At 47.5% G+C, this 24,792-nt stretch overlaps 1 protein-coding gene and 1 long non-coding RNA gene across 4 annotated transcripts in view; one reads left to right on the forward strand and one right to left on the reverse strand.

The window, feature by feature from the left end:
- The window catches only part of SOCS5 (suppressor of cytokine signaling 5), a 162,859-nt gene that overhangs the window by 128,578 nt on the left and 9,489 nt on the right, over positions 1–24,792 (forward strand). For 2 of the 3 annotated variants that reach the window (XR_001894083.3, XR_004178391.1), the window contains exon 2: positions 19,866–20,006. The gene's annotated coding sequence lies outside the window, so the exon portion shown is untranslated. Of the gene's footprint in view, positions 1–7,595; positions 11,223–19,865; positions 20,007–24,792 lie in introns of those variants that run through there. The other variant, XR_636384.3, reaches the window with a different exon arrangement.
- Positions 8,716–23,809, reverse strand: LOC103876922. The gene is made up of 5 exons (XR_004178393.1): positions 23,718–23,809; positions 23,520–23,600; positions 19,893–19,992; positions 14,641–14,824; positions 8,716–8,766 (listed from the first exon to the last, which is right to left on the reverse strand). It is a non-coding gene; the product is annotated as an uncharacterized LOC103876922 (long non-coding RNA).

A 24,792-nucleotide genomic window follows, 5' to 3' on the forward strand; every position in this document is an offset into this window, starting at 1 on the left:
TTCTGTGATCCCCTGACAGCCAGCACCCCTACACACACCACACACACACAAACACACACAGTGTATGTGTGCACAGCGCTGGCGCTAGACTGACTCATACATGCTCACATACACACATATACACCCAGACACTCACATACACACAGTCATGCACATTCACACACTTTCACAGGCACAAACACACATATACACTCTGACACACACTAACACTCATACACGCTTACACTCACACACATGCACACACACACTCTCATACACTCACACATGCAAACACACATACATGTGTGCACACACACACATGCACGCACACACACTAGTCTCCTGCCCTGCCTGGTCGCTTCTGGTCACATCCAATCCTGGGTCCAGAACCAAGCTCCTGCCGTCTGGGGCTCCCCAGCAGAACTTCTGTCCTAGGGAAGCCACCTCCCTGCCCCTGCCAGGCCTGGACCCTGGGTCCTGCCCTGCCCTGCAGGGACTGCTCTCAGGGAACAGCCTGGCCACTGATCCACTTCACGGTGGGCATGTTTCACAGCCACCTGGGTCAGGAAGCCCACATTCTCCCAAGGGAAGGTGACTCATCGCTGATGTCTGAGGGTGATCTGAGCACTCTCTTCACCACCCTGTCAGCCCTGAGCCTTCATCTTATCTCCTTGCCGACAGCACATAAGTGTGAGTGAGTCCTCACTGCAGTCCAGGCAGCCTGGGGGCTACGAGGGGCTTCAGAGGTCCTCATCCCCAGCCTGTAGGCCTGGCCATACTGCACCCATGAGATCAGCCACCCTGTGAGCTGGGACCTCGGGGTCCTACAGCCCTCCTCACTCAAGCCCTGGTCCCCTAACTTGGAGGTGAGGTGTTGGGCTGGAGGAGACAGGCAGCCAGGTAAGAGTGTGGGGAGACACGGATGCCCAGTGGGCAGCTCTGCCCTGGGTGCTGCTGTTTCTGCCTCTCTTGGGATGGGTTGGGTTGGGGAAGGGGCCTCTGAGAAGGATGAGGCCCCCGTGCCCTTTGCCTCCCCTCCCCCAATGCCCCGTCCTCCCCATCCTCCTTGTCCTGCCTCACTTGCCTCAAGTGCTCTCTGCACTGCGTTACTGACCTCACCTCTCCATGTGTCTCTGGATCTCTGCCACCTTGTCACTCTGTTTTCTATCTCTGGCTCCTTCTTTCTCTGTGTCTATGCCTGTGTCCCCCACTCTCTCCAGGTCCTCATGCCACTCTCTGCCTCCCTCTCACTCTGTGCCTCTTTGTCCTGTCTCTCTCTGACCAGTTCTCGGACTCTCCTTCCCCTCCAGAGTTCTCCTCTTAACAACCCACTTTGCAGCAATCTCATGAAAAAAACGGAAAGAGAAGGCACTATGTGGTTTTATCATCACAATAAAACCTGGTCAGCTTGACATGTGGCTGCAGGGTCTGCCTACCCTCGCAGCTGCCACCCTCCCGCCTCCAGGGCAGTCTCTGTGCATTCAGCAGAGGCACCAGCCTGGTGCAGCTCCCCTGCCCGACACTTCTAGAGCAGAAGTCCACCAGCCATGGGGCATGTCCTGAAGGGACAGCCAAGTATAGGGACAAAGCAGGAACCCAGGGCCAAAGCAGGGGTCCAGATGGAATAAGATGTCTGCTATGGAATGCATGTTGGAGATTAGGTGAAGCCCTAACCCCCAAGGTGATGGTATTTGAAGATGGGGCCTTTGGGAGGCAATTAGGTTTAGATGAGATCATGAGGGTGGGGCCCCCATGATGGGATTAGTGCCCTTATGAGAAGAGGAAGAGAAGCCAGAGTGCTGTCTGCCTTGCCATGTGAGGACACAACAAGAAGACAGCCAACTGCAAGCCAGACAGAGAGCCCTCACCAGAAACTGAATCAGACAGCACCATGATCTTGGACTTCCCAGTCTCCAGAACCCTGTGAGGAACAAACCCTGATTGTTTAAAGCCACCTGGTCTACCATATTTTGTTGTGGCAGCCCAAGATGACTCAGATGGTATTTCAACCTTGTTGGCCCCTCTGTAGGAGAGGCAGCAGCCTGGTGAGACTCCAGGCCTGACCTGGACCAAGGTCAACCCTGCCCTGCACTCTGCACCCCTCTACACCCTCACCTATTGTGGCCTCTGGCTTCTGCCACAGAGACTCCCACAGCAATGTGAAGAAGGCATATGCCCCCGAGGGCTTGACCTGTTCCAGAGTCAGCCTAGCAACCTGCTGACTTGACTATAGTAGGCTCAGAGGTCCCAGGAGTGGCCCCTGGCTAGCACAGGACACTGACACAGGGTGCTTCCTGGTGGGGGTGGGAGGGGAACAGGCACTGGGACAATCCAGGTCTGCCCTCCCCCAATTTTTCCTGTCACTGTCTCACATCCTAGGACTATCTGTGTGCCTTCACCCCCTACATCCCATGCCCACCCAAGGGGATCCACAAGTGGTGAGCCACCTGGAGCAGGCATGAGGAAGTGCACACTCCAAACCCTCCCCTTCCAAGCTTTGGGGTCTGTCCTGGTAACAGTTGCTTGTTTTTTGAACATCTAAAGTGTGTAGGAACAAAAGCCTGAATTTTCTAGACACCATATGTTAGATGTAGTCAAGTTCTGATCAATGGGAGCTAAACAGAGTGTCATTGCGACTCTGAGAAAGTATTGATAAATGGTGAGGTACCATTCTTCTGCCGTCCTTTTCTACTTCCTTCCAACTGAAATGTGAACATGATGGCTGGAGCTCAAACAGCCATTTTGGGCCATAAGGTGGATGCTGTGTGTGAGAATGGCACAATAATACAACTAAGGAACTTGAGATGCTGGTGGTCATGTATCTTCCCATACCTGGGATGTTTACTTCTACACTTTGCTTATCTGAAGGGATAATCAACTTCTCTCTCGTTTACACCATTATATTTTGGGTCTTCTGTCACTTTAGCCAAATACTATCCTAACTGGTACAAAAACAACAACCAACCAATGAGTCTTTATTGAGTAGTTACTTTGTGCCAAGCCCTGTAATAGGTGAGGTTTTAAAAGCTGTTTTTCATTTAATTTTCACAGCAACCTTAAAACCAGGTGTTAAGACTAATTAAATTTGTGAGCTTCATCTCCCAAATAAATTGTGTTTGTTCATTTGTTGGCTCCTGCTACATACCAGACATTTGTCAAGGCATTGAGGATACAGTAGCAAATAAGAGAGATTCCTTTTCTTCAAAACATTGACAGTTCAGTGGGAGGAACAGACAAGTAAGTGGAAATAACAATGCAATGTGATGATGATAATAATGTTATATTATCATTTTAAGGTGCTATCAATTGTAATATGTACTGTTATTTTATGTACTCTCAAGAAAAAATATACTACCATTAAACTGAATCATAATACCTTAACGATAGTCTCACGTGATACATGAACCAGATACACCAACCTCCCTTTACTTTGAAATCGTTTATTAGCTATTCCAAGGGATTTCACAATTCCTCTGGCCCTTGGTTGCCTTGCTTGATATGTGACATGCCGTCTTTTCAGACATATCTCAGTAACAAAACATAGCACAACTTCATCTGTTTATATCTTCCTTTCCTGTCCCATAAAGTACCTGGTTGTGATTCTGGAAGAGGCACAGACTCTGGCAGTGCCTCTGTTGGTGAATATTTGCCCATTAATATCGAGTTTATGCCCTGCCGCTTGGTTTCACGTTCTTCTTCACATTCAACGAATCTTCATTTCTTTGTTGAGCCATAGCATTCTTGAAGGCAGTTTAGAGGCAGTTAAACTCAACACATAAAATATGTAGGAATGACAAAATTATGCATTCGGTTAGAACTCATAGCTCTAAAGAGCAAAGACCAAATTTATGCTTATTCAGGCAATGACAACTATGTGGGAACGCCATAGGATAAACAACAATTATAAGATTTTTTGGGGGCTGGGTGTGGTGGCTCATACCACCTGTAAGCCCAACACTTCGGGAGGCTAAGGTGGGCGGATCGCCTGAGACCAGCCTGGGCAACATGGAGAAACCCCATCTCTATAAAAAATACAAAAATTAGCAAGGTGTGGTGGTACATGCCTGTGGTCCCAGCTACCAGGGAGGTTGAGGTGGGAGGCTCACTTGAGTCCAGGAAGTCGAGGCTGTAATGAGCTGTGAATGTGCCACTGCACACCAGCCTGGGCAACAGAGTGAGACCCTGCCCTGAAAAAAAAAAAAAGAAAAAGAAAAAGACGTTTTTGATTGTAAGTACTGTGTAATCTCAAATGTTTGAAGAAGTGATTTTTTTTTTTTAAAGTATCTTCCAGAGACTAGGAGACGGAGGAGGGGGATGACTACCTGATAAGAATGGGGTTTCCTTTGGGGATAATAAAAATGTTCTGAAACGATACAGCTGTGATGGCTGCACAACACTGTGGATGTACTAACTGCTGCCAAATTGTGCACTGTAAAATGATTAAGACGGTAAATTTTATGTGTATTTTACCACAATTTTATAAGCTATAGGTCTTAGATTTGATGAAAATGGTGGCTGCTTTTTTTTTTTAAATTGCTAGGTTTTAAGTGAAAGAAACCAATCTGAAAGGCTCCTTACTGAATGATTCCAACTATATGACATTCTGGAAAGGGCAAAACTATGGAAACAGTAAAAAGATCAGTGGTTATCAGAAGTTAGCGGGATGGGAAAGATGAATAGGTGCAGGCTAGAGGATATTTAGGGCAGTGAAACTATTCCGTATGATACTATAATGATGGATACATGTCAGTATGCATTAGTGCAAAACCATTGAATGTGCAGCACCAAGAGTGCACCCTAATGTAACATACAGACTTTGCGTGATGATTCGTCATTGTAGGTTCATCAATTATAACAAATGCACCACTCTGGGGGTGGGAGTGGGATAGTGGTAGTACGGGAGGCTATGCAAGTGTGAGGGCAGGGGGTATATGGGAAAGCTCTGCACCTTCCTCGCAATTTTGCCGTGAACCTAAAACTACTCCAAAAAGGAGTCTTTAAAAAATAACTAAATTGCAAGCACTGTCCTTTTCATTGTTGTTGTTGAGATGGCGTTTCGCTCCTGCAACCTCCACCTCCTAGGTTCAAGTGATTCTCCTGCCTCAGCCTCCCAAGTAGCTGGGATTACAGGCATGTGCCACCATGCCCAGCTAATTTTGTATTTTTAGTAGAGATGGGGTTTCCCCATGTTGGTCAGGCGGGTCTTGAACTCCTGACCTCAGGTGATCCACCCGCCTCAGCTTCCCAAAGTGCTGAGATTACAGGGGTGAGCCACCACACCTGGCCACAAGCACTGTTCTAAGTGTATCACATAAATAGTCAAATGTAATGCCAACAACAACCATAAAACATAGCTAATAATAATCACAAACATCCATGGGCCACCAATCTCTCAGTGACTTGGGACTTTACAGGCACTAGGTCATTTCCCTCTCATAACAGCCAATCAAGTTCAGTCTGTTCTGCCATGATGCTTGTTTTGGAAATGAGAACCTGTTCCAACATGACTGGTATATCAGGGAACAATATAAGCATAATGTAGATCTTGCATTTGCTCTTGTGTGATTTTGTCAGTGGGAAACACTGTCAGGGGTTGATAAACTACAGCTCTCCGGCCAGTGGTCTGTTTTTGTAAATAAAGATTTATTGGAACACAGCAACACTCATTCACTGAACAACAGCAGCAGAGTTGAGTCATTGCAACAGATACCTCTGCAGAGTTGAAGGTATTTATTATCTGGATTTTTAAGGAAAAGTTTGTGAAGCCCTGTGTTATGGGAAGCCAGAAAATGCACCTAGCTGAACCACATATCACAGAAAAAAACACGCGTGTACTTTAAAGAGTTAATGAGCTGTCTTTTCATTTCTTGATGTTATCATAAGCACACAATATTTTTTAACTTTAGCATTTAAAAACAGTTTTATTGAGGCATAATTCATGTACCATACATTTCATCCATTTTAAATGTGCAATGATTTTTAGTAAATGTACAGGGTTGTTCATCACCATAACAATCACCATAATCCAATTTTAGATAGAACACTTCCATCACCTCCCAATAATACCTTGTGGCCATTTGCAGTCAATCCCTGTTACACTGCCAGTCCCCACCAATCACTGTAGATTTGTCTGTTTTGGACATGTTGTGTCAGTGAAATCACATAACATGTCATCTTTTGCATCTGGCTTCCTTCACTCAGCATAGTGTTTTTGAAGTTTGTTGACATGGAAGTAACTATCAGTAGTTTGTTCCTTTTAAATTGCTGACTAGTATTCCATCGTTTATCCATTCACTATTTGACAGACATTTAGGTTATTTCGCGTTTGGGGTAATTATAAATAATGCTGTTATAATTTAATGTAGTTGTCTTGATTAGCTTGGGCTGCTATAACAAAACACCACAGACTGAGTGGCTTAAACAATAGACATTTATTTCTCACAGTTCTGGAGGCTGGGAAGTCCAAGATCAAGGTGCTAGAAATTTCAGTTCCCGGTGAGGGCTCTTGTCCTGGCTTGCAGAAGGCTGCCTTCTTGCTGTGTCTTCAAATGTAGACCTCTGGTCTCTTTTCCAATTCTTATAAGGATACTAATCCCATCACATCCCCACCACCGTGACCTTATCTAAACCTAATACCTTCCAAAGGCCCTACCACCAAATACCATCATATTGGGAATTAGGGCTTTAACATATACATTTACAGTGGGGGACACAAACATTCACTCAATAACAGTAATTATTGATATTATTGGATTTATATCTATCATTTTGCTCTTTATTCTTTACATGTCTCATGTCTGTTTTGTTTCTATGTTGCTCCTTTATTGCTTTCTTTTATGTTAAACTTATATTCTTCTAGTAAACCATTTTAATTTTGTTGTTCATTTTTACCCTATAATTGTTGAGTTATTTTCTTACTGGCTACCCTAGGGATTACAATATATATCTTAATGTATCACAAGGTAGGAAGGTGAAATATTTGATTTGACAGCTTGTTAGCTTGAATTATTACTTTTTAATATTTAGGCATTTGGCATGTTGTCTCCATTTATACCCCACCCCAGGCCTTGCACACATTGGCGGAAGGCCTGCCTTTCACATATTTGTATGCATGTGTTTTTTCACATAATTATATTCATACTATGAATTATATATTCTGAATATTGCAGTTACATATTCTGCTTTTTAAAGTTAACATTTTGTCACAGGCATTTTTATTTGCCATACATTTTTATACACTTTTTAAAAGGCTATATTGTATTCCACTGAATGCATGGGACAAACTTCAGTTAATCATTTCGCTACTTTAGAACATTTAGGTCATTTAAAATTTTTCCCTTTAAAAAAAATAAAATGCTGCAACGAAGTCTGGGCATGGTGGCTCATGCTTGTAATCCCAGCATTTTGGGAGGCCAAGGTGGGCAGATCTCTTGAGCTCAGGAGTTTGAGACCAGCCTGGCCAACATGGCAAAACCCCATCTCTGCTAAAAATACAAAAAATTAAGCAGGCGTGGTGGCATGTGCCTGTAGTCCCAGCTACTTGGGAGGCAAGGGGGCTGAGGTGGGAGGATCATTTGAACCTGGGAGACAGAGGTTGCAGTGAGCCGAGTTGGCGCCTCTGCACTCCAGCCTGGGTAACAGAGGGAGACCCCATCTCAAAAACAAAAAAAGACAAAAAAACCCCAAAAAATCACTGCAGTGAGGATTTTTGTACACATAACTCTTTTCACATTGTTGAATTTTTGGCATAAATTCCCAGTTCTAAAATGACCGTTGAATATAAAAAATATTTTCATAGTTCTTGATATCTTTCACCATATTATTTTCCTTGAGAATTGTAACAATTTTCTCAGGTCAGCAATGTATGGGGCTAGCTATTTTATCACATCTTCATGAGTTCTGGGTGTCAAGTTAAACTTTCCACTTAACTTTGCATTTCTTTGGTGATTAGGAAGGCTGCACATTTTTCTGTAAATCCATTTACTAGTTATAACTTGTTTTATGTAAATTGCTTCATTATGCTCCTTGCTTATTTGTATACATATAAGGCTTTTTGTTTGTAACTATCAGTTTGTATGGACTCTTTATGTAATATATCCTCCTCAAAACATTTTAGGAAAGAAATAGAATATCAATAAAAGCAGATAATTTTTAAATTTATCTACCTTAAATGCTGCAAATATTTTTCCCACTTGCCCCTTTTCAGTCTTTTTCTAATACAGAAAATTTACATTTCTCTGTAGTCAAACCTGCTAATTTTTCTTTGTGATCTCTTCAATCATTTCTAAGTTTAATAAAAGACATTCTCCCTCCAGAGATTTGGTAACTGTTCAAGTCTCTCTTTTAGTTTGCCTTGGTTTTTAAAAAGTATGTATTAATAACTTTAATCCATGTAAAATTTCTGGGTAAAAATTCCTTCTGATTGAAGAAAGAAGAGGATCTCAAAGCAGAAGTTTCTTAAACTCAGTAGTTTCTCTTCTCTGGTTTCCTTGCCTGCATTGGACTGGGCCCTGAGCCTGAAATCCCAGAATTTTGAGAGGTTAAGGTGGGAGGGTCACTTGAGGGCAAGAGTTTGAGACCTGCTGTCCATCTGTCTACAAGGAGACAACACAGAATCAGAGCTTGCCTCAACTCTCCAGCGCTGGACCCACCTCCAAGGAGGATGGCCCAGAGTAGTGGAAAGAACATGACTTGGAAACCGAGTTTGGACCCTGGCTGTGTGTGAACACTCAGACTCCAGTTGTCCCTCTGAAGAATGGTGCAAAGGATGCCTGACTGACAGGACAGCTGTGAAGATAATACAAGACAATGTATGGAATGTTCTAGAAAAGTACCTGACCCATCATGGATCTCTCGGGGCCCTGCCTGTGCACTGACTTGGCTCCTGGGTCCCACCCCAAGATCAAAGGTGTTCCTGGGCCTCCTTGTCCTCTCTAAGGAGCATGGGCAGGCCTGCCAGAGCAGTCCAGAGTATCGGCAACTTTAGATGAGGAAACTGAGGCTGGGAAAGGCTAAGTGGTAGAGCAGCAGATGCTCTTACCTGCGCTGACATGCTGCCTCCTCCAGCATCGCTTTCCTCACGGCACCTCAGCCTCCTCATATGTCAAATTGAGCTAATGGCCCTTACTGGTCTCTACTGCTGAGGGGTTACTTGAGCAAATGAAAGGTTCTGAAAAAGCCATGGAAAAATCGAGAGGCAAGGTAGAGTCCCTATGCGCTGCTCAGTGTACTCCTTCCGCAGCTCTGGACACAGACGAAGCCTCTGTGTTAGCTCTGACAGGCTTTTTGCCTCCCCACCCCCAGCTCCCCAGGACAGCCCTGCAGAGACTCTGTGAAGGCCCCTTGTGCCTGTGGCTCACCAGGCAGGAAGCCTGGGGCTTGGCTGAGGCCCCAGGAAGCAGAGTCTGGGAGGTGAACCGTGCCTCAGGCCCAGCTGTGTTCAGCTTGGAGCAGTTTCTGAAGTCTCAGAGAGCAAGGGTGAGGAGGAACCTCAGAGGTCACTGGGCCACTCCATTTCACAGATGTGGAAGTTAAGGCACAGAGTGGAGAGCCCATGAGTGGCGGCGTCAGCACTTGGGCTGGGGATCCTGGCTCCCCGTCCGGCATACTTTCCACTTGGCCTCTGCTGCTGCAGTGGCCTCTTTAGAAGGCTCCCTCTGATCCTTCTAGAAAATTCTCTGCAACCTGATGACATTTGAGCAAAACTGCATGATGTTGGAGGATCAGGGCACTCCTGAGAAGCAGAATGAAGCATTAAGAACGAGGTGTTCCCACAGGAGACATGAGGGGGTCAGGAAGGAATTTCCTGGGAACAGGACTTTTCAGAGAAGGGAAAAAAGTGTTTTGAGCAGGAGCTTGGCTTTTTTGGAGCAGCTGGGAAAATGTGGGGGCAGCGGCTAGAGGCAGGCAAAGGTGGCAGGGAAATCTGACATCACCAACCCACCCTGGCAATTTAACATTTAAAATTAAAGTTGCCTTCTCTCTTAGCACTGTTTTTTTTTTTAAACAGAAGCCATACTGCTGAGGTGTGAGGGGTAACAACGGTTCTCAACCCTGGCTGCACATTAGAATCCACTGGGGTGCTCTTCCAAACCCCACGCCAATTACACGGGAGTCTATGGGGCAGGACCTGGGCATCAGTGGTTCTTAAAACTCCCCGGCTGATTCTAATGAGCAGCCAAGGCCAAGTGCTACCAGCCCCTGGATCATTTTGCCGGCTGACTTATGAACCTAAACTGGAGCAAATGCGTAATTCCATTCGCCACTCACACTTGTCCAGGCCTTCTTTGCAGGGAGGCCACAGGGAGAGATGGTGCCCTTCTCTCTCCTCTGCCCGGCTTATCTTACTCTCCTCAGGGCCCTGCCTAAGGCCCACCTCCATTCCAAACCAGGATTATTCCCGTCCTCCAAATCCCTACAGAGGTCAGATTGGGCCACCAATGTACCTAGGGCTCCGTGGCCAGCCTGTGAATCTCCCCGGTGGCTGTTACACAATATCGGTTGTTATTTCTGTTTTCAGTCTTGCACATGTCATCCACCCAACTCGATGTGAGCTCTCTAAGGATTAGACCCCCATACCTTCCCCCACCCTGGGCTGGCCAGAAAGCTTCAACTAAGACTTGTTACCGGGGAGCTGAATATATTCGCTGCATCCACTTGAGTCACAAGTACACATTTAATGCTGAAAATGGCTCTGGGAGATTGGGACTGTATTTTTTTTTAATGTCCATTTTATGCTGAGGAAAACAAAGCTCAACCAAATAAATGGTTTGTGTAAGGTCACAGAATGAGGAAGTAGCAATCCACTGGGTCCACTGAGGTTCCTTCCCCACCACACAGCATTCTACTGCTATAGGGGAGTCCGCAGAGCAGGCAGAGCTGGGCTTAGGGTGAGCTCCGGAGGCCTCTCTCTCCCGGGGAAGGTCTGGTCTGACCAGCTAGGGAGGCCATCTGTGAAGGCTGCTTGGTCTCCAGTTCCTCAGGCCTTAGGAGAGGGTGTAATATCACGTTAAAACGGAAGTTTCCACGGAGATGTTAAGATGCTGGGTATCAGCTCCCAGAGCCATTGGAGCAAAATGCAAATTTTATAAGGAAATATTTAAAACCTAGGTTTTTACAACTCTTGCAGCCCTACTTATGGCTGAGGGTCAGGTTGTTGGAGATTAAGGGGGAAAGGAATTGCCTACTGAATGCCATGTTCCTCTTCTTGCAGGAAAGACAGTGGAAAGCACCTGCCTCTCACAGTAAGTCTATGAGGGTGGCTTCATCAGAATGTCTCTGAAAGAGGAGCCAGGATGCCTGTACTCTGGGGCCCCAGTGGACTGGCCTCCACCTGAGAAATTTTTTTTTTTTTTTTTTTTTTGAGACGGAGTCTCGCTCTGTCGCCCAAATTGGAGTGCAGTGGCGTGATCTCGATTCACTGCAACCTCTGCCTCCCAGGTTCAAGCAATTCTCCTGTCTTAGCCTCCTGAGTAGCTGGGACTACAGGTGCGTGCCACCACGGCCTGGCTAATTTTTGTATTTTTAGTGGAGACGGGGTTTCACTATATTGGTCAGGCTGGTCTCGAACTCCTGACCTCAAGTGATCCACCTGCTTTAGCCTCCCAAAGTGCTGGGATTACAGGTGTGAACCACTGCACCTGGCCTCCACCTGAGAAATCTGAAGGGCTGGGGATGGCGTGGCTGACCAGCTGCTCAGGGATGAGCTGAAGGGGAGGTGGCTGTGCTGAGCTTAGCCGAAAGTTGAGTCTTCTGAGAGAGAGGAGGCCTGGAGGTGTCCCATGGGACCGATGAGAGCCCCAGGGTAGACAGGGTCTGTTGTGGGTTGAATTGTCTTTCCGAAAAGGAGATGTTCAAGTCCTAATTCCCAGTACCTGTGAATGGGACCTTATTTGGAAACAGAGTCTTTACAGAGATGAAATCAAGTTCAGATGAAGTCATACTGGATTAGGGTGGCCCAGTATCCAATGACTAGTGTCCTTATATGGAGAGGGAGACTTGAAGACATAGAGACGAAGTGACACAAAGAGATAGGAGAGAAGGCCATGTGATGACAGAGGCAGAGACCCGAGTGATGTGGGGACAGGCCAGGGAAGGCCAAGGATTGCCAGCAGCCAACAGAAGCTAGGAAGAGGAAGGAAGGATCCCTGCCTAGCACAGCCCCGCTGACAGCCTCCGTCTGCCCTTTTCCTCCAAAGTCCTGCCCGGGCTCACCTTGGATTGAAGAGTCCTGAGCCCAGCCTTGAACTGCTCACTGCAGCCAGGGAGTGAAATGTGCTGATTTGCTGCGCTGGGAGCCGGTGGGGTCAGCCCCGTCTAAAGCACAGGAGCTCAGCACAGGAGAAAGGGTAACTCCCCAAAGGAAAACTCCCCAAAGGAAAACAGAAGAGCTGCCACTTAAACAAGCAAAATAACCCATGTCCCCAGTACCAAGCCCATCAATCACCATCTAAGCTTACATATATAATGCAGATAGGACATGAGAGAGATGGCAAAGGTTTAGATAAAATACTGTGATCATTTAAAATACATGGGGTTTTTCCCATATAAAGAGTCAGGGACTGCCTCATGGAGGAAGTAGCTTATGAACTGGACTTTCAAGGAAGAATGGAATTTTGTGTGTGCATCCGTGAGAGGAGGGCACTCCAAGATGGGAAAACTATATGACCAAAGGTGTGGAGGAGCGAACTCCAAACGGGGAAAAGTCAGTGGTTCCATGCAGCCAGGACACAGGCCTGGCAAGAGAAGCAGTAGTCTATGTGGTAGAAGAAGGAGGTGGGGATCAGATCTTAGAGGGCCTCAGGTGCCAGGATAAGATCTTAGATGGAAGTGTATAGAAAGTAGAAAACCACTGAAGGTCAGATTAATTTAACTTAAAAAGAAAAAAATAAATGGTGCACAGCCAGGCAAGAGGCTCCTGGAATGGTGTATGCAAAAAACAAAGATAATCTGAATGTTCCATTGGCACCTCCAAACCCAGCTTGTCCACGATGGAAGCCAGCCTCATTTTTCCCCATCCGTACCTGTCTGTCTGTTTCCCCTCTCCTCGTGAGCGGCATGGGCATCCCCAAGAGTCACTCAGGACTCTTCCCTCTCCCATATCCCCCACTGCAAGCTCATCTCCAAATCCTGCCCATTATTCCTTCCAGATGTTTCTTGAATGCACTTGTCTTGTTCCCCCACATCACTCACTCTTCAGCCACCATCATCTGTCACTTGGATGACTCCAACAGCCTCCTAACTGGTCTCTCGCTGCCAGCCTGGCCCCCCATCAGTCCTCTACATAGCAGGCAGGGTCCTCTGTTTAAGTTATAGCCAGTTGGGGACTCCCTGCCACCCCCCTTCAGAATTGGTCTTTAGCCCCACATCTTCCTGCTCCCGGATTTGGAACACACCAGCCATCCTGAGCTGCTTTCCATTCACAAAAGTAGTGTGACCCGTCTCCCCTCCGGCCCTTTGCATGTGCTGTTGCCTCTGCTGCCCTCTCTTTTCCCCATCCCCTGGTTTAGGAGCTGGAAGGCTGTTCCTGGTAGAAAGGTTTTGTAGGAGGCTGGGGAACAAGATAAAGAAGTTGGGAGAAAGCAGGGAACTCCCTGTGGTGGACACTTATCTCTCATCTGCCCTGTACTTTCCTTCTCCTGGGAGCAGTCACCACCCCCTTGTGGAGCTGCTCCTACCCTCAGCTGTGTGGTCCAATGGGAGCCTCCATCTTTTTTTTTTTTTTTAATGGAGACAGGTGCTCACCATGTCGCCCAGGCTGGTCTTGAACTCCTGGGGAGACCTCATCTTTCATGATCCTTCCTTCCTGTCCCAGTGATGGGTTGTGAGGTTGGCAATCTGACCTGAGCCAGACTAGCCACAGACTTCCCAGAAATTGTTCTAAATAGAGCTAAGGAGAGAAGGCCTCTTTCCTTTTCGGGTGTAAGGCTGGAAGGACAGACTGTAGACCTTCATGCTGCTAGACGTCCTGCCTTGTGGAAAAAGGTGGTATGCAGAAAGGTGGTATACTGAAAATGACAGGCCAAAAGACGGTATCCTGGCAAGGCTCAAGTCACTTCTAAGTTCCAGGGTGACTTGTTACTTCACCATCCCCTAGAGCAGTGCTTTTCAGGCTATCTAGAGGAAAAGCCAGATTTTTTTTGCCCAATTTGCTATAAAGTAATAGTACTTCTGTGGAATACACTTAAAACTTAAAAAAAAAAAAAACCCCAACACAGTTTATTTATTTACTTATTTGTTTATTTTTTGAGACGGGGCCTCACTCTGTCACCCAGGGAGTGTAGTGGCACCATCACAGCTCATTGCAGCCTCAACTTCCTAGGCTCAAGTGATCCTCCCACCTCAGCCTCTCGAGTAGCTGGGACTACAGGCATACACCACCATGCCCGGTTAATGTTTTCGTTTTTTGGTTTTTTTTTTTTTTTTTGTAGAAACGGGGTTTCACCATGTTGCCCAGGTTAGTCTCAAACTCCCGAGCTCAAGCAACCCACCTGCCTTGGCCTCCTAAAGTGCTGGGATTACAGGTGTGAGCCACCACGCCCAGCCCAAACACGGTTTTAAAATCCCATTTTTTTTTCTACTGTTATAGTCAATAGGCCTAATATTAGTTTGTCAATTTGTTATGAAAGTTTGTAAACACTTCATCTTGATTTCTGTACTCACCTTCTCATTGACTGTATCAAGTCGCCAGTTCCGTGAACCAGACTTTGAGTAGCCCTATCATAGAGGTTGTCACAGAGCTCCACCCTTGCTGGCACCAGCTCTGCATTCCAGCCTGCAGGAAGAGGAAGTCTAGGGCAAGCAAGTTCCTTTTAAAGAAGCAACACAGGCCAGAGCGAGACTCTGTCTAAATAAATAAATAAATAAATAAATAAATAAACAGCACAGAAGTTGCATATATCACTTTCATTCTATTCCATTGGTAAAAATGTGGTCACACTTAGCTGAAGGAAGTCTAGAAAATATAGTCTCTAGCTGGGTAGACTTGTGCTATTACTAAAAAGACAAACGAGAGACGACTCACGGCAAACTATAGCTTCTGCCACACACCCCTGCTAGCTGCCTCTACAGCCTGGCTTTGCACTTAGGGGTGCTGGGGGCTTGGCTAGGTGAGAACTATAGAACACATCTACCACCCTACAGCAAACCATCCCAAAATGTAGTGGATTGAAGCAACAATTTTACTGGCTTGCAGTTTTGTAGGTCGGCAATTTGGCTGGGCTCAGCTGGTGGGTCTCCTGCTGGTCTTGCCTGGGGTCATTCATGCAGCTGTAGTTATCTGGTGGTTTGACTAGGGCTGCCTGGTCAAAGATGTCTTCACATTTCTGGCAGTTGACCAGCTTAAGGCCTCAGTTCTCCATGTGGTCTCTCCAACAGGCTAGCTCAGGCTCATTCACATCATGGTCTCTACATTCTAACCACAGCCAAGGAGAGGACAAACCCCATGAACAAGTACTTTCAAACCTCTATTTGCATCACCTTTGCTAATATTCCCTCGGCCAAAATAAATCGCCTTGCCAAGTTCGTATTCAAGGGCAGGACAAATAACTTCACTGCTAGATGGGAAGAGCAGCAAAGTCACATTGAAAGGGGCACATTATACAGGAGGAATTATTGAGGCCATCTTCATAAAGGGTCTTCCACGGTAACCTCAGGCTGAGGCACCTTTATATAGAACAAGGCATGTCTGTCTGCCCTTGTTCTGATCAGGATCTAGTGGCCCCAACAAAAAGACTTTGCGAGTGTCTCAAAAGTCAGTCACTCAAAAGTGGAATCAAAAGTCTCAGGGAACTTTTGAAGGTACACGTGGCCCTCCCATGTACCTGAAGGGCTGCCAGCAACCAAAGCCATCCCTGGGAGCAGCCTGTCTCTCCGGTGGGCTTCAAGATCTCCCTTGTGACATCTCTTTCCTCACTGTGTGTCTCCTCACTCTCCTCTCTGCTCATTGGTTTCCTCTATTTACGTCCAGCACCGGCTCCCTCGCAATTTCTGCTTGCACTGGACACACATGGAAAGCACATTTCACCTTCTGGCCCTGCTGCAAACTGGCTCAGGCTCTCCATGTTTCCCACCTCCCGTTTCAGAAAGAATGAGCTTGATCAACCCAGCTCCTGCACTCGGTCTACACCACATCACAGGAAGCTGGCCATGCTATGGATGAGCTGCCCTGAGCTTAGAGGCTCACATCCCATCCAGTCACCCGGAGAGGTGTGTGTGTGGAGAGGGAACTGCAATAGGTTGAATAATGATCCTCCCAAAAGATATGTCCACATACTAATCCTCAAAACCTGTGAATGTGGCCTTTTTGGGGGAAAAGGTCTTTGCAGATATAATTAAGAATCTTGAAATGGCATCATCCTGGATTATTAGGGTGGACCCTAATTCTGATAGCAAGTGTCCTTATGAGAGACACACAGAGGAGAAGACAGACACAGAAGAAGGCCATGTCATCGGAGGCAGAGGTTGGAATGATGCAGCCGCAAGCTGAAGAATGCCTGGAGCCACGGGAGACCGGAAGAGGCGAGGAAGGATTCTCCTCCACAGCCTTCAGAGGAGCACTGCCTGGCCAATCCTGCCATTTCAGACTTCTGGCTTCCAGAACTGTGACAGGATACATTTATGTTTGTTTTGTTTTGCTTTAACATTTCTTGTAGTGAAAAATACATAACATTATGTCATATTTACCATTTGTAAGTGCAAAATTCGGTAACATTAATTACATGAACAAGGCTATGTTATCATCATTATCTTTTTCTTTATTCTTTTTATTTTTATTACATTATTATTATTATTTTGAGACCGAGTCTTGCTCTGTCACTCAGGCTGGAGGGCAGTGGCACCATCTCGGCTCACTGCAACCTCTACCTCCCAGGTTCAAGATTGTCATGTCTCAGCTTCCTGAGTAGCTGGGATTACAGGCATGTGCTGCCATGCCAGGCTAATTTTTGTATTTTTAGTAGAGACAGGATTTTGCTATGTTGGCCAAGATGGTCTCGAACTCCTGGCCTCAGGTGATTTACCTGCCTCAGCCTCCCAAATTGCTGGGATTACAGATGTGAGCCACTGCGCCCGGCCACCATTTTTTTTTTTTATCATGTGCAACATAAATTTTAGCCATTAAACAACACTCTCCCTTCTGTCTTCTCCCTGTCTCCTGGCAAACTTTATTCTGTTCTGTGTCTCTATGAATTTGACTACTCTAGCTACCTCATGTAAGTGGAATCATACGATACTTGTTCTTCTGTGTCCGGTTCATTTCACTAAGCATATTGTTTTCGAGATCCATCCATGTCATGGCATATATCAAAATTCCATTCCTTTAAATTGGTCAATAGTATTCCACTGTATATATATACCACATTTGGGTTATCCATTCATCTGGTGATGAGCACTTGGATTGTTTCTACTTTTTGGCTGCTGTGAATAATACTGCTATAAACATTAGTTTACAGGTATCTGTTTGAGTCCCAACTCTCAGTTCTTTTGCTTATATACCTAGGAATGGAATTGCCGGATCTTATGGTAATTGTATGTTTAACATTTTGAAGAACTGCCCAACCATTTTCCAAGCAGCAGCACCATTTTACATTCCCACCAGCAATGTGCAAGGGATCCAGTTTCTGCACATTCTTGCCGACACCTGTTATTTCTCAATTTTTTGTTTTGCATTGTTTTTGTTTTTATGGCCATCTTAGGAGGTGGAAGGTGGTATCTCATTGTGCTTCTGATTTTCATTTCTCTGATGACTGATGATACTGAGCCTATTTTCATGCGCTTATTGGCCGTTTGTGTATCTTCCTTGGAGAAATGTCTATTCAAGTTCCTTTGTCCATTGTTGAATTAGGTTGTTTGTTTTCTTTGTTGTTAACTTTTGTTGCTTGAAGCCAACAAGTTTGTGGTAATTTGTGACACGAGCCCTAGAAAACGAATACGTTGCTCAAAATCCAGCCTCTTGGGCCACAGGACCCCACGGTCAGGCAATTTCTTCCAGAAGGCTGAGTAGCCATACAGGTGACATCAGCACTGACTTTATTCACCTGCCAGTGGACGAATTCTTCAGCTCTTCCCGTCTAAGGCCTGAGACCTGCAATCCAAGAGGGCTCGAACACCAGTCTCCTCTTGAGTGTGCGCATGCACAAGTCTTTCAAGAGGTTTGGAAGTAAAAAGAAGGAGCAGGATGGAGCAGCAGTTGAGGAGAGGATTATAAGATCCCCTCTCTCATCAGGAGGCGTTGCTGTGTTTGGTTGTTTGTCTTGAAAGGGTGCGAAAACCTGAGTATTTGTATAGGCTGAGAGAAGAACCCAGGGGAGAGGGAGAGGGGACCTGAAACATCACATCTGGATGCCAAGCACATCATCTTTCTGTCTCACTGGTCAGAGTCACGGGAGCTTAGCCCCGAAAGGGACCTTAGAGTTTAGCTCCTTCATTTTGCAGATATGGAGAGAGCGGGCACAGAAGAGGACCTGCCCGGGGTACTTCTGCAGCCAGCTGCTTGCTCCTGACATCCCATATGTCTAGGACTTCATGGTGTGCCCTCTGGAAAGACAACTATTTTTTAACTGCCTTTTTTCACATCTCCACAAGTGGTAAAATAACTCTTCTATTTCTTCTCTTTTCCTATGCCCTTACCCGTCTTCCCAGAACACAATGGCATATGAACCCTTTGTTCCTGCCAAATGCAGCTGAGGAAGTGGGAAGGGCCATTGGGTTGAGTGGACCAGGAGACTATGCCCTGATGACGGGGGATGCTGCCAGGCTCAGCAGGCCTCCACTTCCCCTCTGCCTGTCCTCTGTCTCCCGGGGTAGGGAAATCCAGGGATCTTTATTCCCCAGCATTCCTTTCCAGCATGGTTCTAAGTTAGATTCTGGCAGTAAGATGCACTTGCACAAGCGTCAGAAGCTGAAGGAGAGAGAAAGTCCTTCTCTGAACTGGCCTGGGCAGATGCGTGGTAGACGGCAGCTTTCAGACAAGCTCCTGCACGCTGTCTGCTTTCTGCTTTGGTGCTACAGGCAATTGAAATGATCTCCATGCCTTCTCTGCAATCTGGCACTTCCTGATTCTGTGAGGTCTGACAGTGGCTTCCCTGATCTTCCCTAATTCAGCCCTTCCGTCTATTATGAATGCCTCTAAATCCCTTGTATGAAAACCCTGTGTATTTGGAATATCTAGAGCAGCTTCCAGTATTATAACCAAACTCTGACTGACACACTGGCACAGATAAAGAAGCTACGTAAAATGATGTGGGGGAAACATCCTGTTCAATCTTCTCGGCAGTGCTGATGTTAGACTGTCATTTTCCCAGTTTCATAGATTAGAAGCCTGAGGCTAAAGAGGTCAAGGTTGCCTGACTCCCAAGCCATTCTCTTTCTGCTAGATCATTCTACTCTGCTTCTCTTAATAGATAGGGAGAAGCAGGCATAAGAGGAAAGAGAAAAGCAGCAGGGGAGGACATGATGGAGATGGACAAAGGAAGAGGCGAGCAGACTTATTTGAAGTAGAAAGGGAGAGAGGAGAGAGAAACTCCAAGGGTTCTGGAAAGTTGGAGAAACTTCTCATAATCTCTCCTCAGACGGTGCTTTACAAGGTTACCCTTACTCTTGGGCAATAGCAATTAGCCAGGTAACGACCGTTCACAGCCCTTTGCCTGTTCTTTATTCTCAGGCTTTTGAGATTGCAGTGTGAACAGAAGACATAGAAACCCACGGAGTGAAGAATTCTTTGGGCTGCCCCAGCAATGCAGAGCAGTGGTCCCCTGGAGAGTGGGTGGACTCAAGCAGAAGGGTAGCCCCAGCCCTGGGCTCATGGGGAATGGGAATTAGGTTTGCCCTTGAACCCCAGGGTAGCTGGTGAAGGCTGTCTTGGATAATCTTCGGCCTCTCCCTTCCAGACTCTTCTCAAAGCATCCCCATCTCACCTTGGTATCCTAGTCCTTCTGCTACTCCCGTGCTTGCCTTCCTGGGACAGTGACACTTGCAGTTCCTGCTGACTCGGAGTGCTCCTCCTTGCTCTGTATCCTGTGAGAAAGCAGGTAGGTTGATGAGGGAGGGCAGGGGTGGGAACCTGGAACCCTCCTACGTGACACTCTGGTCACGGTCCCTCTATGTGGATAGGAAAGGCCAGGCCGGAGTTGTAGGAATTAAAGGCAGTACATGAGATCTGGTCCAAATCCCACAATATCCTGAATTCCCACAGCATGGACAGGGGCCTTAGAGTTCCTATAAGCCAATCCCTTTATTTTATTAACAAGGAAATCAAGGCTCACAGAGGTGAGGGCAGGAGTCCAAGGCCATACCGTCTGCACACTGGCTCAGGGCCTGGCGCCCAGCCCAGCGCCCTTCCCTCACCTTCTCACTGCCTGGCAACCCTGCGCCTCCCCCAGCCCTGGCGCCCAGTGAGCCGGCACCTCGCATATGATTACAATTACCGTGAGTTTGGCTTGAGCCCAGCCGTACTGTGAGCACAACCAGGCCTGGTCACTGGCCAAGTTTCCATCTCAGTAGAAAAATGAAAAAGTTCAAGGGATGAATGTTAATCCCAAACACACGAGCAGGAAGGAGTGGGGCGAGGGGGAGAGGCCCAGCCAGGATCTCTTAGGGCAACATCAGTACAGCAAGAGCTCCTGAGACCCACCCCAGGGGCAGAAGGCCTCTGGCTGGCCACGTTTATGCTGCTTTGTGGTTGTAAATGCTGCTCCCTCCAGGGCCTGAGATGGAACTCAGCTGGTGAGACTTGGCTGGTGGTCCCGGCCCTTCTCGGTTGGCTCCTGCCTTGTGTATTGTTCATGACCTTCGTGTTTCTGTCATTTACTTGAGCATCTCCATCTCCTGCCACAGGTAAGGAAGTAAGCACAGAGACCAAGGGACTCGCCTGAGGTCAGATAGCCACTGAGGAGTGGGACTAGGCTGAAACATAGGCATCTGGGCAGCCAGGCTGTCGGACAGCCCCTCTCTGTCAGAGCTCCCCAGAGCAGCCTGGGCCTTCCTAGGATGTTCCTGCTCCCTTCTGCCTGCCACTCTGCTCAGCGTCCGAGGAGCTACCTAGCTCTGTCTGCCCCACATCTTGCTGCATGATGGCCTTGGTGAGGCTCTGAATTCCACCCCGACTGCTGACTTCTGTCCTTCTAATGCTGACGTCTCACATCTTTGAGGCTTCCAGGCTGATGTTTTTCCAGATCTTTCTCTCTAAGACTAAGATTCCTGTTTTTTTCTCCCAGACTTGAAACATTTCTGAGTAATACAACTCTCCCAGATTGCTCAACTCCCAGGAACTCCTGTCTGCAAACTGTGCTTGGTTCTAGTTTCAAGAAGGGCAGCAGCATATTGGAATGTTTGATCAATGATATATAGGCAGTTACCCTAATATATATTTACCCCAGGTTAGATAGATATGTGGAGAGCCACTGCTCCCCTGCCTTGGGGACAAAGGAGTTATCATTTTGCTGGAACTCTAAGAACAGCATGTGATATTCTTATGGAGGACAGCAGCCATCAATTAAATATCAGCTGTCAAGTGGGGAAGAGCTGTGGTCCCATAGGGAACAACTGACTTTTTGATTGCTAGTGTCCCCGAGGGGATCCACTTCGTCAGAAAATGAGGTCTGTCTGAGATAAATGTGCTTATTTACACCAGCTTCTAGACTGGTTGAAGTCGGCCCAGGGCCTGCAGCCAGGTGTCTGAGCAATGGCAATGGGGAGAGCTCCAGAGTGCAGCTTCTTGCGGACTTGGGGATTTATAGGCTTCCTGACAGGCAGAGCAGCCTCAGTTTCGAGGCTAGCAGTGGGGAGCCAGGAGACTGGCCAAGGTTTTCTCAGAGGCTTTGCAAGAAACTGAGCCCTTGTTGGAAACGCCTTTGAAACCCAGGGGTGTCATCTTCCATCTCCTCTTGAGTCAGAGCCACAGCAGCAGGGCATTTTCGGGGGCCGTGGGGGAGAGGGGGAGAAGGGCATGAAGGCAGCGGGTAGGGGAGCAGAATGTGGAAATAAAGCATTGTTTCCAAAAGGTCATCTCTCTCTTTTTTTTGCTTTTCAAAGGCCCAAATGATCACTTTGTGTTTGAGACAATCTGGTCTTAAAAAAAAAAAAAAAAAAACGAAGAAAGGAAAAGATGTTTTTCCAGGTCTAATTATAAGAGTCATAAGGCTGGAAAGATTTGGAGAAAACATCTATCTCTCGGCTCTGCCCCCACTAGGTACACACCTAAGTCAAGGGGGAGGTGTTTGTCTATGACTAACCAGCTGGCGGACTCCGTGGGTCTCAGGGCACTCCCACCCTCAGTCTATCCACAGTCCCATCGCTGGAGTTAAAGTCCACTTCTTCCTTTTAATCCTCATGGGAACTGGAAAGTGGCCAAGAGACTGGAAGAGCCGGTGATTTGGGTTCTCCTGGAATGTTAGGGAAAGCAGGTTGGGGGTCTCTGTCCCTCACCCCAGGGCACCCCTTCTTTGAAACCTGTGCTGCCCCGAGAAAGGGCAAGTCTCAGAGCCAGGGCTGCCTGCAGGTCTTCTGTCCCCAGCAGGAGTGGACTGAACAGCGTGCCCCTGGGAGGTTTGTCTTCCTAAGCAGATCCAATCGGTCTTCTTGTTCCGATCAAGTAAAACAGAATGGATATCCCTTGAGTTAGTGCTGGTGGGAGGAAGTTTGGGGATGGAGAAAAAGTCTCATTCTCTCCCCCACCTTTCAAAACTGCAAATCTCCAATTCCCCACGGTGAGGTGGGGGTCGGGGAGGGAACAGGCAGGTGTCTGGCAGGAGAGGCTGGTCTCCAAGGGCCCCTCCAGCTCTGACCAGCTTTGTGCTCTAAGCCGGGCCCTGGTAGGACCCCTGTTCCCTTGCTGCAAGCCTCTCCTTGTTTCCACGGCTGTTCACAGCCCTGACTGCTCAAGATGACATTTTCTAAACACTGGAGACAGAGATAAGAAGCAGACGGAGAAAGTCTGAGAACTGGAGCTGGGCCCAGGGAGGGAAGCGGGCTCCTTGCTGAGAGCAGGCGGAGGCATCCAGACCCTGCCGCCGATGAACACGCAGGCAGGGGACCTCTCGCCGTTGCTTTGACACAGTGCTGAGTCAGGGTCCAAAGCCACCACCAGAGCCTGACCCCTTGGTCCAGCCAGTTGTTCACTGGTCAGAACACGTGCTCCCTGAGCAGCCTCCTTGCAGGTACCATCCCACCCCCTGAGGACTCCTTTATTTATACCCAGAAAGGGAGAATGGGATGGAGTTTCATGAAGCGCTGTTCACTGCTACGCCCTGGTCCCTAGATGAGGTCTGGCACGTGGCTTTGCGGCACTCAGTAAATATCTATAGAAAAAAATAACTTGCTGTATTAGTCTTCCTGGAACGAGCTGGCATTTGAGCTGGGACCAGTTTCCTGGAGAAGGGATTTCAGAAAAAGCAACCAGGTATCCCTCAAAGCAAACACAGAGTGGCTCGGTTAGGTACAGATGACTTGCATGGGGGAATTGGGGTGAGCTGTGCTCTTAAACCTGTCTGGGTGTTTTCAGGGAAGCCATATAACAGTAACCACAACAGTAAAACCAGTGCTACCTTTATGCAGAGAGGGAGGGGCTCTTCTGACAGGGCCTCCTGAGAGTGGTCTCAAGGTCACTTCCGGGCTTCCTCCGATCCCTGAAAAAGAACCAGACTGGCCTGCTTCTCTGCATCCCAGGGCCCTCATAAAAGTGAGGGCTGTTTGGGGGTCCTGGGTCAGATCCCCATCCAACTCCTATCCCATTGAACTCCCACCTCCAAAGGCAATCTAATAGCTCCTGCTGGGATCTCGAGCGCCAAGGGAGACCTTCATGCCACGCACATTCTGGGACCATCTTTGGTTCCCCTCTCAGCCTGGACAAGCAGTGAAATACAGCATCCAGCCGCTGCCCAGCTCAGTCATGCTATCTTGGGACAGAAACCTTGAAAGGCATCCCAGCTCTAGCCAAGGAAAACATGAGTCAGGTCTGGCTAAGCCAGGTGGCTTCCCTCTCTCCACCTTCCATCCCCACACCCCCAACTCCACAGCCAATGAGTTCTTTGGGTAACCCCAAGACCCCACTCCCACACAGCCTACGGCCAGCAAAGGCATGCCGGCAGGATTCTAGAACCTTGGCCTGGCTGTGGGTTGCTGACTTTGAAAGTGTAGCAGGTGTGGGGCTCTAGCTCCAGCCCTCCTCAAAGGAGACAGGAGCATTCCCTGTGGCCGTCCGGCCTTCCACCTACCCTAGCCTTCTCTGCACAGGGTTCCCTTTTGGGGCACTGTGATTGTCCTCAAAGGCAGAGCCCACCCTGGCCAGGAGCTGCACATAATGCGGCTCATAATGGCTTATCCTACTCATAATGGAAGACTTTTCCATTATAAGCCGTAATGGCTTATCCCACTCATAATGGAAGACTTTTCCTGACTCCTCGTCCCAGCCTATCCAGGGACTTCCATTCTCCTGCAGGTCTCACCTCAGGCTGAAATGTTGATATTTCCTCGTGTTTGGGGACACTGCTGCTGGACTTTGTGGAGAAACCTTTCCTGCCTTTGTGTGGCTTCTGTTTTGTTTGTTTGTTTATGTTTTTATGTATTTATTTATTTATTTTGAAACAGAGTCTCACTCTGTCACCCAAGCTGGAGTGCAGTGGCGTGATCTCAGCTCACTGCAGCCTCTGCCTTTGGGTTCAAGCGATTCTCCTGCCTCAGCCTCCCGAGTAGCTTGGATTACAGGCGCCTGCCACCATGCCCAGCTAATTTTTGTATTTATAGTAGAGATGAGGTTTCACCATGTTGGCCAGGCTGGTCTTGAACTTCTGACTTCAAGTGATCCACCCACCTTGGCCT

This window comes from Papio anubis, chromosome 14, assembly GCF_008728515.1.
Source record: "Papio anubis isolate 15944 chromosome 14, Panubis1.0, whole genome shotgun sequence".
NCBI lineage: Eukaryota > Metazoa > Chordata > Mammalia > Primates > Cercopithecidae > Papio > Papio anubis.